At 49.6% G+C, this 13,793-nt stretch overlaps 1 pseudogene; it reads right to left on the bottom strand.

Moving 5' to 3' along the window:
• Positions 1-212: 212 nt before the first annotated feature.
• On the bottom strand, positions 213-11,971 carry LOC139360486 (killer cell immunoglobulin-like receptor 3DL1; annotated as a pseudogene).
• Positions 11,972-13,793: the final 1,822 nt, after the last annotated feature.

The following is a 13,793-nucleotide window of genomic DNA, read 5'->3' as shown; positions in this document are numbered from 1 at the left end:
AGACAGAAATCAGGCTCCACTCTGCCTCCAGAAGCTCAGAGTCCAGGGGTGAGAACCCAGTGCAGAACATATGGGGCTATACGGACATAATAATGATAACACCAGAAACTTTCAGCGAATAAAGAGTCACATTACCTAAAGGATGAGGGCAGAGGTGTTTATTTGAAGAGGAGAGAGCTACATTGAAATGATAAACAAATTTATAAGTTTCACTGCTGACAGAAGGCTGAAAGATAGTCTGAGGGGAGGTGGAACAGCATGAGGGAAGGTGGAACAGCACGTGTCTAAGTGCCGTGTTAAGAGGGAGCCTCCTGTATGTCTGGAATTGTGAGTTCCTCAGTGTGATCGCAGCCTCCAGTAGGACTAGGAAGTAAGCCAGTAGGTTGGAGAGGTGGGCTGGGGTCAAGTGAAGTGGAGAATTGTGGGCTCAGCAAAGGAGTGTGTTTTCTCTGCAGCAGGCAGTGGGGACCTTAGACATTTGTAAGCAAGAGAGAGGCACGTTCAGATTCGTGGTGTGAGGAAGAGCGATGCCCTAAGATGCAGACTCACACCTTCAGATTCCTGCGGCTGGTACATTGGAACTGTGAAGCCGGTTTTGAGACAGGGCTGTTGTCTCCCTAGAAGACCCTGCAAGGCCTGACGGTGGTGCTCATGGATAGAAGACAACTTTCGATCTGGGCTCAGCATTTGGAAGTTCCGTGTACACACTGGTATCTGTTGGGGGTGTCTTGGGCCTCTGAGAAGGGTGAGTGATTTTTCCCTGTGTGAGAACGCGGTGATCCAGCTGTGCGTATGTCACCTCCTGAGGGTCTTGTTCTTCAGAGTCCTAGAGAGAGGGAAATGTTGAGTGAGGGAGGGGCTCACATTCTTCAGGACTATTAGGGAATAAGATTCGATCCACGAGGCTGGGGCGAGGAGGACCTACCTCCCTGTTCACTGTTCTGTCCCCCGCAGGCTCTTGGTCCATTGCAGCAGCATCTGTAGGAGACAAAAGTCATCAAAACAGCTGGGAGGGCACGTCTGGGTCCTCATTTCATGTGCAGAGTCCAACACACAGGGGAGGCCGTAGGTGCCTGAGGTCCCTCAGCTGCCAACAGCCAGACTCAGACATTCTGTCTCTCTGAGTTCAAGACCCCTTCCCATGAACGGCTCTCAACTGGCATCCCAGTGATTCTGCCTCCCACTTTCTGCCTGTCATGGAACCTTCTCCTGGATGTCAGTGGCTGCAGGGACATGAGGATACAGTTGAGAATCAGGCAATGGTCTGTGAGCTGAAGGCAGGGACAGGGTGTCTGGTGCTCTCTCTAGAAAGCTCTGCCTCTGTGGCTCCTGCCTTGGGCCAGAGACCATCCTGCCGGTGAGGAACACACACCTTCCTGCTCCCATCCCGCTTCCCCACACGGCCCTGAGGTCTGTGGCCTCTGCTTCGTGAGACTTACTCTTTTTGTTGGAGCACCAGCGATGCAGGAGAAAGAAGAAGATGGTGAAGAGGATCAGGACCACTGAGGTCCCAATCAGAACATGCAGGTGTCTGGGGATACCTGGAGGAAGAAGAGACTCCAATAAGAAGCTAATCATAGCAGTTCCTTCTTATGGATTGTCTCTCGTTTCTTGATTGACAGGTAACCATGTGGAATGTCTCCTTAGGACAAGCGGCCTGATGGCGGGAGACCCAGCTTTCTCCTGCTCTGTTTTGAGGAAGGAGGAAGGGGACCAGGAGCCAAGGAACGTGGGAGCCTCTAGAAACTGGGATATATGAAGAGCAGATTCTCGCCTGGAACCTTCGGAGGGAAGGCAGCCTTGCTGTCACCTTGATTTTAGCCCAGTGAGGTGCATTTCATCCTTTGAGCTACAGCACTGTAAGATAATTAAAAAGCCGTTTTGTTTTCATCCACCAATTTTGTGGAAATTTGTTATGGCAACAATAGAAAAGGATTCTAACTGCACAGCCTGAGCATGGGGCCATGGCTGAATGAGTCAGTGAGTCGGAGTGTGCGTGCAAGGCTCTTTACTGCAAGGCTCTGGCTCTGCTGAGTCAGCCAGGGTTGCCTCATGACCCACAGGAGTTCATTCCTTGGCAAGTGGAACTTCTCTAAAACACCTCACCCTCATTAGATGTTCCCTTCCCTTCCCTCTTTCAAGCCCCCAGGAATTTATCCTCCAGTTAGGAATGCAGGGAGAACACTGCATTTTTCCTGAGAAGGATGTCAGATTTGCAGTCATTCTTCCAGCTTGTAGGAGGTCTCAGCTACAGAAAATTAGAGATGAAGAGACTTCACGGAGCCCTGTGCTGGGCCAAGATCCCTTTTGCTGTTGGAGTGTCTGGAGTTCAGAGAGTTGGTGGAAGACAGGCCCACAGTCAGAGCTGGGAGGTGCTGAGCCAACGCTTGAATCCAAGGCTTCCACCTCCCCAGGTTTCCAAAAGCAGAGATAAGAGGGGTTCTTTACTCACTGGTTTTGGAGCTTGGTTCAGTGGGTGAAGGCCAACTACGTGAAGGGTTTCCTAGAACAGAGACAGGAGAGAGGTGAGGAAATGAGGGTGCCTGTCCTCTACTCAAGGGAAATCTTTGAGGTTAGTTCACGGCCAACACTCTGTTATCCAACACTGGGCTCTGGGAGTCCTGGGGTCCTCTTCTCCATTATTTTTGTATGTGTTACCCATTGTCTCGAGACTTTAACATATAGAGAGAAAACAGGAACATCACATTACCTGACTTAAAAATATGTTACAGAGCCGTAGTAAACAAAACAACATGACGTTGGCATAAAGAAAAGTGCATAGAACAACGGAGTAAAATGAAGAACACAGATACAATCTATGCGTCTACATTCAACGGCTTTTTTGTTTTTTTGAGATGGAATCTTGCTCTGTCACCCAAGCTGGAGTGTAGAGGTGCAATCTCGGCTCACAGCAACCTCTGTCTCCTGAATTCAAGCAATTCTCTTGCCTCAGACTCTCGAGTAGTGGTATGACCGGTGCTGACCACCATGCTCAGCTAAGTTTTGTACTTTTAGTGGAGACAGGGTTTTACTATGTTGGCCAGGCGGGCCTCGAACTCCTGGTCTCAGGTGATCCACCCACCTTGGCCTCTGAAAGTGCTGGGATTGCAGGTGTGAGCCACCATGCCCAGCCAATCCAATGCATTTTGACAAAAATGTCAAGAACCTACAATCAGGAAAGGACAGTCTTTTCAATAAATGATGCGGGGAATACGGGTTATCTCCATGCAGGGAATGAAACTGCACCTGTACCTCTCACCATTCAGGAACGTCAAATCCAAATGGATTAAATACATGAGTCTAAGTCCTGAACCTATGAAACATGTAGAAGAAAATATTGGGGAAATGCTTCAGGACATTTGTCTGAGAAAAGACATTTTGTTTAAAACCTCAAAAACACAAGTAATCAAACCAAAAAACAGACCACAGGGATTATATCAAACTAAGCAGCTTCTGCACTGCAAAACAAATAACCAACAAAGTGAAGAGACAACCCACAGAATGGGAGCCAATAATTGCAAACAATGCATCTGAGACGGGATTTATAACTAGAAATACAAGAAGCTCACATATCTCAATAAAACAAATAATTTAACTAAAAAATGAGCAAAAGACATGAACAGATATTTCTCCACAAACAAAACATATAAATGGCCATCATGTGTATGAAAGTGTTCAGTGTCACTCATCATCAGGGAAATACAAATGAAAAATCACAATGAATTTTCATCTCACCCCATTAAAATGGTTTTTATCCATAAGACAGACAAAACAAATGCTGGCAAGATGACAGAGAAAGGAGAAACCTGGTACCCTGTTGGTAGGAAAGTAAATTAGTACAGCCATTATGCAGAAAAGTATGGAAGTCCTTTAAGAAACTAAAAAGAGGCTGGGCATGGTGGCTCATGCCTGTAATCCCAGCAGTTTCGGAGAGCGAGGCGGGCACCTCGTTTGAGGTCAGGAGTTTGAGAGCAGCCTGGCCAACATGGGGAAACCCTGTCTGTACTAAAAAATATGAAACGTAGCTAGGCGTTGTGGTGTACACCTGTAATCCCAGCTCCCAGGGAGGCTGAGGCAGAAGAATCATTTGAATCCAGGAGGCCTCTGCCTCCCAGGAGGTTGCAATGAGCCTAGATTGTGTCAGTTGCACTCCAGCCTGGGCTACAGAGGAAAGCTCTGCCTCAAAAACAAAAACAAAACAAAAACCAAACAAACGACTAAAAAGAGAATTTTCATAGTATTCACAAATTCACTACTGGGTTTACATCCAAAGGAAAGGACTTCAGTGTATTGAAGTTCTATCTGCACTCCCATGACTGTTCCAGCACAGTTCACAGTAGCTAAGATGTGGAGTCCACCTACCTGCCCATCAGTGGGTGAACGGATAGAGAGAATGTGGTACATACACACAGTGGAGACTACTCATCCATAGAGACAGTAACATCCTGACATTTGCAGCCACATGGATGGAACTGGAGCTCATTACAAAGATTGCCAATTCTCACCCTTATGCAAGAGCTCTAAAGTGGATCTCAATAAGGTAGAGAGTAGAATGGTGGCTACCAGAGGCCAGGAAGGTAATGGTGGAGGGTAAAAACAACACAAAACAAAAACCAGAACAGAATATAAATGTATTTATGACCACTAGACTTTACACTTAAAAATGGTAAAGGTGGTCAATTTTATAGGTATTTTTAACCTCAACAATTATTTTTTCAAATGAAAAGGAAAGGGTGTAAGGGTTCCTGGTGATGATATGTCTGTGTGAGTGAGAGGCCAGGGTGGGCTTCTGGGAAATGAGTAAGATTCAGGGGCTGAGGGAACCTCTGATCTCCCCAAACTGAGCCCAGTCTCCCTCCTCTGGGTCTGTCCTGACCAGTTTCTCCATCTGCCTGGGTGCCTGGAGCCCTGACCACAGACCACCACGCAGGCCATGCAGGAGGGTTTGGAGGTGCCCTCTCTGCCATCCTGCGTCCTGATCCCGCCCTCACACCGAAGCTTGGTCTTCTCTCTGAACCTGTCCATGCTTCTCTCCATCATCAGCAGGAAGCTCCTCAGCTATGGCTCTGGGATCATAAGACATGGGACAGGCATGGGGTTTCCTCACTTGTGACAGAAACGGGCAGTGGGTCACTCGGGCCTGACCACTTGTAGGGTGCGCTACGGAAAGAACCGAAGCATCTGTAGGTTCCTCCGTGGGTGGCAGGGCCCAGAGGGAAGTTGGCCTGGAATGTTCCATTGACGCTTGGCACTGCAGAGAGACTAAGTTCACGAGCCTCCCCCTCCCTGGATAGATGATACATGTCAAACGAGTTCTGGGAGCTGCAGGACAAGGTCACGTTCTCTCCTGCCTGAACCGTGGGGCCCGGCTGGGCTGAGAGAGAAGGTTTCTCATATAGACCTGGAAGGAGAAGAGGCAGTTTCTTCAGGGAGGTTCTTCCCTGTCACAGCTCCCCTCACACCTGAGCTGAGAACTCACTCCCCTGCTCTATGACCTAATGCTCTCTCTGTCTCTCACCCTCCACCTCGTCTCTCTTCATGTCTGTTTCCTCCTTCCACCTTCTCTGTCTCTCTAGGTCTCTGACCTCACTTCCCCAGCCTGAGGTGTGTTTTCCCTTTTTGTATTGTTTTCTTCTCTCTGACCCTCCTTGGATTGTTGACTTGATCTTCCTTTTTCTTTAATTCTGAGTTTCTCACTTTCTGTCTTGTTCATAACCTTCTGCACATTTCTATCTATTATCTATCGATTGATCTAGCTATCTGCCACCTGTCAATCTATCAATTATCTATCTGTAATCTATATCTATGTATCATGTATCTCTCTCTCTATCAATTGTCTGTCTATATCCACCATCTATCTATTATCTATATCTATATATCATCTGTCTATTCCCTCTCTATCTGTCTGCCTCTCTGTCTATGTATCATCTACGTATCTACGTATCTATCTATGTGTCTATCTACCTATCTATCTATCGATCCATTTATCTATCTATCTATCTATCTATCTATCTATCTATCTATCTATCTATCTATCTAATCTATCATCATCAGCTCTATGTATCATCTATCAATCGCTGTCTAAGTATCTATAACCCATCCACTACCTATCATCTACCTATTTATCATCTATCTATAGCTATCTACCCATCTACCATCTGTCTCTCTCCATCTCCTTGTCTTTCTCTGCCTCTCAGTCTCTCTAGTTCTCTTTGGAATCTCTGCAATCCATCCCGACATCTTTATCTATCTCTGTCTTTGTGCCCCTCCCTCAGGGTTCTGATTTTGGAGCTTTTCTCTGCTCCCTTCCATCATTCTCTCCACTCCTCTGCCCTCTCTTCTATCTGTTTATGTGTCTGTGTGTCTCTCAGTCCCCTTCCTCTGGATCATTCTCTGTGTGTTTATGTCTTTGCTTTTTGATGTTCCTGATTTCTCTCTGTGTCTCTCAGGAATCCTATCATATGTGGGGTTCTGTGGAATATGAGCCTCAGAATCCAGTGCGGGGACCCCAAGTACACACAGCATACAGGGGTTGGTGTTCTGGGGCCATGATATCCTGGGACAATGACTCTCCACTGCACAGAAGGCAGAGGTGTCAGAACAAACACGGCATCTGTAGGTGCCACAAGGTCTGAGGCCACAGGGGCTGACTCAGGACAGAAATATGGGCGTCCTTGGGTTCTCCTGGTAGAAACGCTTTGTGGAGGTAAAACAGAAATGAAATTTCTAATCTGTGCCAAGTCTCTGAGCAACGTCAGCACAGAAGGACGACTGTCTCTGGGACATGTCTGTGTCTGAGTGTCCCCTTTAACTCTTTCTCTCTTTTCTACCTCCCTGTATGGCCCCTGTGTCTGTCCTCTGTTATGACACCTGGTCTGTACTTGTGTCTCCTGTTTCTCTGTCTCTGTTGGTACAGACCTCCCCAAGTGAGTCTCTCTCCATAAGAATCCCACACTCATCTTCCTCATGACCACCTGGGGCTTCCAAGTCCTGGATCATTCACTCTGTGTCCCAGTGACAATGAGAAGAATGTCCGGACACTCTCACCTGTGATCACGATGTCCAGGGGGTCACTGGGAGCTGACAACACATAGTCGGAGTGAGTGACAGAACCGTAGCATCTGTAGGTCCCTGCAAGGTCAGACGTCGTGGAATTGATGGAATAGTTGGCCTGGGAACCCCCACCGTGGAGCTCTCCAACAAGGTGCAAGGGCTTCTCAAAGTTCACCTCACTGTGCAGAAAGAAGTGCTCAAACACCATATCTGAAGAACATTGTAGGGTGACCGTCTCTCCTGATTTCACCAGGGGACCTGGGAGGGCCAGGAGGGAAGGTTTTCTGTCGACTCCTAGAAAGAGAGGTTGTGAGTTTAGAAGGCGTCTCCCTTTGTCATCATATCCATGGCACCTGGAACGAGTGAGGGTTCCTCTCCCGGCTGTCTGTCTGTCTCCTCCCTCTCTGTGTCTCCCTGTCTTTTATCCCCTGGTGCAGTTCCCTTCATCTGTGTCCCTCCCTCTTCTCTGTCCGTCTGTCTCTAGTAGCCTCGGACGCCCTTCCCACTGGGCTCAGCTTCATCTCTTAGGCTGTTGTATGTGTTTCCCACTAATCTGTTTCCTGCTGTCTATGTGGGGCTGGAAGAGGATCCAGGCAGGCTGCATATCCAGGCTCTTAGCAGCCTGGTTCAATCTCTTTTGGACAAACTGGAGTCCCTGGCGGGAGGAATGAACTGATCAGTAAGGCAGGCACCAGTGTCCACATTCCCTGTTCCTGGTGGGGATTGGGAGCCTCTCCTGCCATGCCTGTGCCTTCTCCATGGCCTCAGCTTCCACAGGGTGGCTCCTGGTGCTGGTTCGAGGAGCATCGACCCCTCCCTATGTGGATGGAGCCTGGTGGTGGCATCAGCGTCCCGTCCTTTCTGATCTCGGGGTTGCCAACCTTCTCCTTGTTTGTTTTCTTTAATTAATTGATTAATTAATTGATTTTTGAGACAGAGTGTCACTTTTTCACCCAGGCTGGAGTGTAGTGGTGTGGTCTTGGCTCACTGCAACTTCCTCCCAGATTCAAGCGATTGAATCCAGTCGTTGGTTTACTCGTGCCCACCACCATGCCCGGCTATCGTTGTTTGGTTTCCTAACCACGGAGACTCAGCGGAGCAGTTCTCTTCACTTCTCCAGTCTGTAGAGGCCACCTGCCATTGTGGCTCGTGGCCTTCCTCCTCCTTCAAAGCCCACAGTGGCTGATGGAGTCTCCCACTACGCTGCTCTAATCCCCACTCTCCTCATCCGCCTCTTCTCGTTTGGTGCCTTGGGATTCCACTGAGCCCAGTGGGACAGTCCAGGCCCTCTCCCCATCTCAAGGTCAACTCACAACAACCTCAGCTCCATCTTCCCCTTCAGTCCCCTGTCCTTTAGCGTAAAGAGTCACAGACTCCAGGGATTACAATGTAGCCATATTGGGGACAGTTATTCTTCCCATCACAGCACCCATTTCCCTGAGTTCAATCCCCCTTTACCCCAAAGACAGTCAGGTCCTGGGTGATGGGACCCTGACGGACACCCCCAGCAGAAGCTCTGGGATTCAGGAGGTGGGACAAGGAGAAGCCCAGACAGGAGCCCTCTGACCTGTGACCCTGATCGCCAGGGGGTCACTGAGCGCCGACCACTCAGTGGGGGAGTGCGGGTATGAACCCCGACATCTGTAGGTCCCTGCGTGTGCCGGGGTCGCAGGGCCCATGAGGAAGCTCTCCTGGAATATTCGGCTGTGGAAGACGGGAACGTGGCTTCTGTCGTCTTTGTACAGAGTGAAGTTGGTAAAGTTGTTAAGTCCATCACGATAGTAACACCGAAGAGTCACGTGTCCTCCCTGAGGCACCACAGCGCTAGGCCGGGCAAACAAGAAGGTCTTGTCCTGACCACCTGGGGGAAAAGGAGGGGCCGCCTTAGAGAGGAGGATGTGGAGCCGCCCCTCCCTCCGTGTGCTCAGAAGATTCTTCCCCTTTCCATGTTTCTAAGGCTGCTACCGCACCTGGGTATCCAGGGCTATAGGAGGGACCCATCCCACATAGACCTGGCATCTCCCTACAACAAAGGTGTCAGCTGAGAACTTTGAACAAGTGCTGAAAAAGGGACTCTTACTAGATTTTAACACTTCAAGATGACTCACATAAAACAACACAAAGTGGACACGGCATGGAGGGCATGTCCTTTGTGAATGGAATATCAGCCAGTGCATGAACTGAGTCCCCATCAGAGATTTGGAATGTCAGGGTCATGGCTGTGGTTTCCCCACCTCTTCTGGTAGAATGACAGCAGCCACACTGCAGCCCTGACCGTCATGCAAACACTGGAGGGTGTGAGTTACACCTTTGTCCTCAGAGGACCTGCTGTTCCTAGCACTGCTTCCCTCCCTTCCTCAGTCGCTGACACCACTTCCTCCCTGCACACCTCAGCTTGGAGCACCCCAAGCTCACCCCGGTCTTCACAGAGCTTGTCTCAGCCAAGGGTAAGAAAGGCCAGAGAGGACGAGGTCAGAAGTGTGAGCCGAGCACCCCAGGGTCCCCCCTTCTTAGTTTATGAGAGACTGTCTGACAGGACTTCCCTCCTGTTTCAGGAAAATCCTCTTAGGTGGGGAGATGACACCCTAAGGGTTGGGGAAGGACTCACCCGTGTGTGGACAGGCCCTCTGGACCAAGAAGAACCCTGGAAAGAAAGATCATGATGGATGATCCATCTGCAGGCAAACCAGGGCCTCCCCTGCTGCCCCCACGGAGCTGTGCGTCTGGGCAGCCAGGCCCTTGCTGGGCTGAAGGTAAACTCACCCTGGCTGCCCACCTGCCCCCACAACAGGGATCTCAGCTGTGCAGAGACCAAGCCTCCTGATCCAGATCTGCACCCCAGGCCTAGATCTACACAACAGGCCCATATGTCCACTCCATGCTGATATCTCTACTCCAGGCCCTTATCTCCCCTCCAGGCCCATATCTCCGCTCCAAACCCATATCTCCCCGCCAGGCCCATATGTGCACTCCAGGCCCATATCTCCACTCCAAACCCATATCTCCCTTCTAGGCTCCTATCTCCACCCCAGGCCCATATCTCCACTCCAGGCCCATATCTCCACTCCAGACCTGTATCTCCACTCCAGGCTCGTATCTCCACTCCAGGCCCATCCCTCCATGCCAGGCTCATATCCCCACTCCAGGCCCATATCTCCACTCCAGACCCATATCTCCTTTCCAGGCTCCTATCTCCACCCCAGTCCCATATCTCCAATCCAGGCCCATATCTCCACTCCAGGCTCATATCACAATTCCAGGCACATGTCTCAATTCCAGGCCCATATCTCCACTCCAGTCTCATATCTCCACTCCAGGCCCGGATCCTCTCCAGGCCCATATTTCTGCTGCAAACCCATATCTCCCCTCCAGGCTCATATCTCCCCTCCAGGCTCCTATCTCCACTCCAAGCCCCTATCTCCACCCCAGGCCCATATCTCCTCTCCAGGCTCATATCTGCATTCCAGGCTCATATCTCCACTCCAAACCCATATCTCCCCTCCAGGTTCATATGTCCCCTCCAGGCCCAGATCTGCAGTGTATGTCCATATCTCCACTCCAGACCGATATCTCTACTCCAGGAACATATTTCCACTCCACGCTCCTATCTCCACTCCAGGCCCAGATCTCCAGCCCAGGCCCATATCTCCACTCTAGACCCGTATCTCCACTGCAGGCCCGTATCTCCACTCCACGCTCATGTCTCTACTACAGGATCCTATCTCTATTCCAGGTCCATATCTCCACTCCAGGCCCATATCTCCACTCCAGGCCCATATCTCCACCCCAGGCCCATATCTCCTCTCCAGGCTCATATCTGCACTCCAGGCTCATATCTCCACTCCAAAGCCATATCTCCCCTCCAGGCTCATATCTCCCCTCCAGGCCCATATCTCCACTCCAGGTCCCTATCTCCACTCCAAACCCATATCTCCCTTCCAGGCTCCTATCTCCACTCCAGACCCATATCTCTACTCCAGGAACATGTCTCCTCTCCAGGCTCCTATCTCCACTCCAGGCCCAGATCTACAGCCCAGGCCCAGATCTCCACTCCAGGCCCATATCTCCACTCTCGACCCGTATCTCCACTGCAGGCCCGTATCTCCACTCCATGCTCATGTCTCTACTTCAGGATCCTATCTCTATTCCAGGTTCATATCTCTACTCCAGGCCCAAATCTCCACTCCAGGCCAATATCTCTATCCCAGGCCCATATCTCCACCCAGGCCCAGATCTCCACTCCAGGCCCATATCTCCATTCCAGGCCCAGATGTCCACTCCAGGATCATATCTCCACTCCAGGCCCAGATCTCCACCCCAGGACCATATCTCCACCCAGGCCCATATCTCCATTCCAGGCCCATCCCTCCATGCCAGGCCCATGTCTCTATCCCAGGCCCATATCTCCACCCCAGGCCCATATCTCCACCCAGGCCCAGATCTCCACTCCAGGCCCATATCTCCACTCCAGGCCCAGATCTCCACTCCAGGATCATATCTCCACCCCAGGCCCATATCTCCACTCCAGGCCCAGATCTCCACTCCAGGATCATATCTCCACTCCAGGCCCAGATCTCCACTCCAGGATCATATCTCCACCCCAGGCCCATATCTCCACTCCAGGCCCAGATCTCCACTCCAGGATCATATCTCCACTCCAGGCCCAGATCTCCACTCCAGGATCATATCTCCACTCCAGGCCCAGATCTCCACTCCGGGCTCATATCTCCACCCAGGCCCATATCTCCACTCCAGGCTCAGATCTCCACTCCAGGATCATATCTCCACTCCAGGCCCATAACTCAACCTCCAGGTCCAGATCTCCCCTCCAGGCCCAGATCTCCACCCCAGCGCTTCCTCCGTCGATTCCCTTCCGGGACTCACCAAAACACGCCAGGCTGACGACCATGGGCGACATGGTGCTGCTGGTGCAGACAGGTGGCCGCGCCCCAGCTCAGCTCAGCAGCGCACAGGATGTTATCTGGCGCCCTGCCCATGCAGTTGACGTGCTGACCACATCATGGGAGGGTGACGTACGCAGGCTCTTCCTACCTTGCATGAGGTGCAGCGGGTGCTCACTCAAGAGTGCAAAATGGCTTCCTGGAAATTGTTCTCACTAGAACTGACACCTTGTGTCCTTCACTATGACCAGCTCAAAACATGTCTGAGATCCAACCTCCCGGACACGAGGTGACTGAAATCTGTGCTGACGTGAAAGCCTTTTATGTATTTCTGTTGTTTTTATTTGTGTTTCAAACTCTTCTCCGTGTATAATATGCGAAATGTCTAATAGGTATTATGAACGTTGTCAGAGCAATTGTGACGAATAAACCATTAAGATGTTTTATACTTGTATTTCTAGTATGACAGCAGAACCAGTTTAAATGATTTAAATACCCAGGGAAGGATTATGCAATTATTTACAATCTTAGAACTGTTCTTCATCAGCAAAACCCACAACATGTCAATTCTGGATTTTTGTCATTTTATGTACAATTAGTCTCATGACCTGAGATTCCAGAGTCCCAGCACATGGTTCGCTCTCTGTCTGTCTCTCTGCCTCCCTCATTTTAAATTGTATGGAAATATCCAGTAACATAATGCTATAAAAAATCAAGTGTCCCCCAGCACTTTGGGAAGCCGAGGTGGGTGGATCAACGGAGGTCGGGAGTTCGAGACCTCCCTGGCCAACTTAGAGAAACCATGTCTCTGCTAAACATACAAAAATTAGCCGTGCCTGGTGGTGGACACCTGTCATGCCAGCTACTCAAGAGGCTGAGGCAGGAGAATCGCTTGAACCTGGGAGGCGGAAGTTGCAGTGAGCCGAGATTGTGCCACTGCAGTCCAGCCTGGGTGACAGAGCGAGACTCTGCCTGAAGAAACATAAAAAAAACGTAGCAAATAGCCTATAGTAAGAAACTAGAGGACTCCAGCTACCAAATTGTAAGGGTTTGTAAAAGCCTACGGAATGTGCAGCATCCTCAAGAGAGTGAACACAGAGAGCCCCTTATCGGAAAACAGTGTCTAAAATACATCCGTGTACACACAGCCCCGTTAGAACTGACAAAGGCTGCCGTGTGGTTTAAGGAGGAATAGAATGTCTTCTCCATAGATAACATGGGCCCAAGGGTTATGCATAGAAAAAAATAAATCTAAACGTATTCTCACACTATAAACCACTTCTTGTTTTTTATCTTGTTGCTGTAAATTTTTTATGATTTATATTTAAAATTGAGAAATAAAAGTGAGATACAGTCGTCCTTCACTACTCATGGGTGATTGGTTTCAGGATCTCCGCTCAGATACCACAGTCTGCAGGTGCTCAAGCCTCTTACATAAAATGGTACAGGGTTTGCATATAACCCATGTTCATCCTCCTGTGTACATGAAATCATCTCTAGATTACTTATAATTCCTGACACAGCCTACACACCATTCCATTTGTGTCCATTCAGCGTAGTTTTGCTTTTTGAAACTATGTGGATTTTTTCTCTGAATATTTTTGATTTATAGTTGGCTCAACAAACACCTGTAAACCCCACAGATACGGAGGAGCGACTGTGTATTTATGGTATGAAAGATGATGTGTTGACATGTGTCCCCGTGGAGATGAGACTAACAAGGCCTAGGACTCTACAGATGTTTCATCTTGGAATGGCTCTGCCAGCTTTCCAGGTCTGCAGAGAGTAAGAATATCACTTGTTCATCTGATTCACGATCCTTGCAACCTCCTATGCGTT

The sequence above is a fragment of the Macaca nemestrina genome, chromosome 20 (assembly GCF_043159975.1).
Source record: "Macaca nemestrina isolate mMacNem1 chromosome 20, mMacNem.hap1, whole genome shotgun sequence".
Lineage (NCBI taxonomy): Eukaryota > Metazoa > Chordata > Mammalia > Primates > Cercopithecidae > Macaca > Macaca nemestrina.
The sequence above is the reverse complement of the archived record's forward strand: the minus strand, read 5'-3'. Positions and strand labels throughout refer to the sequence as shown.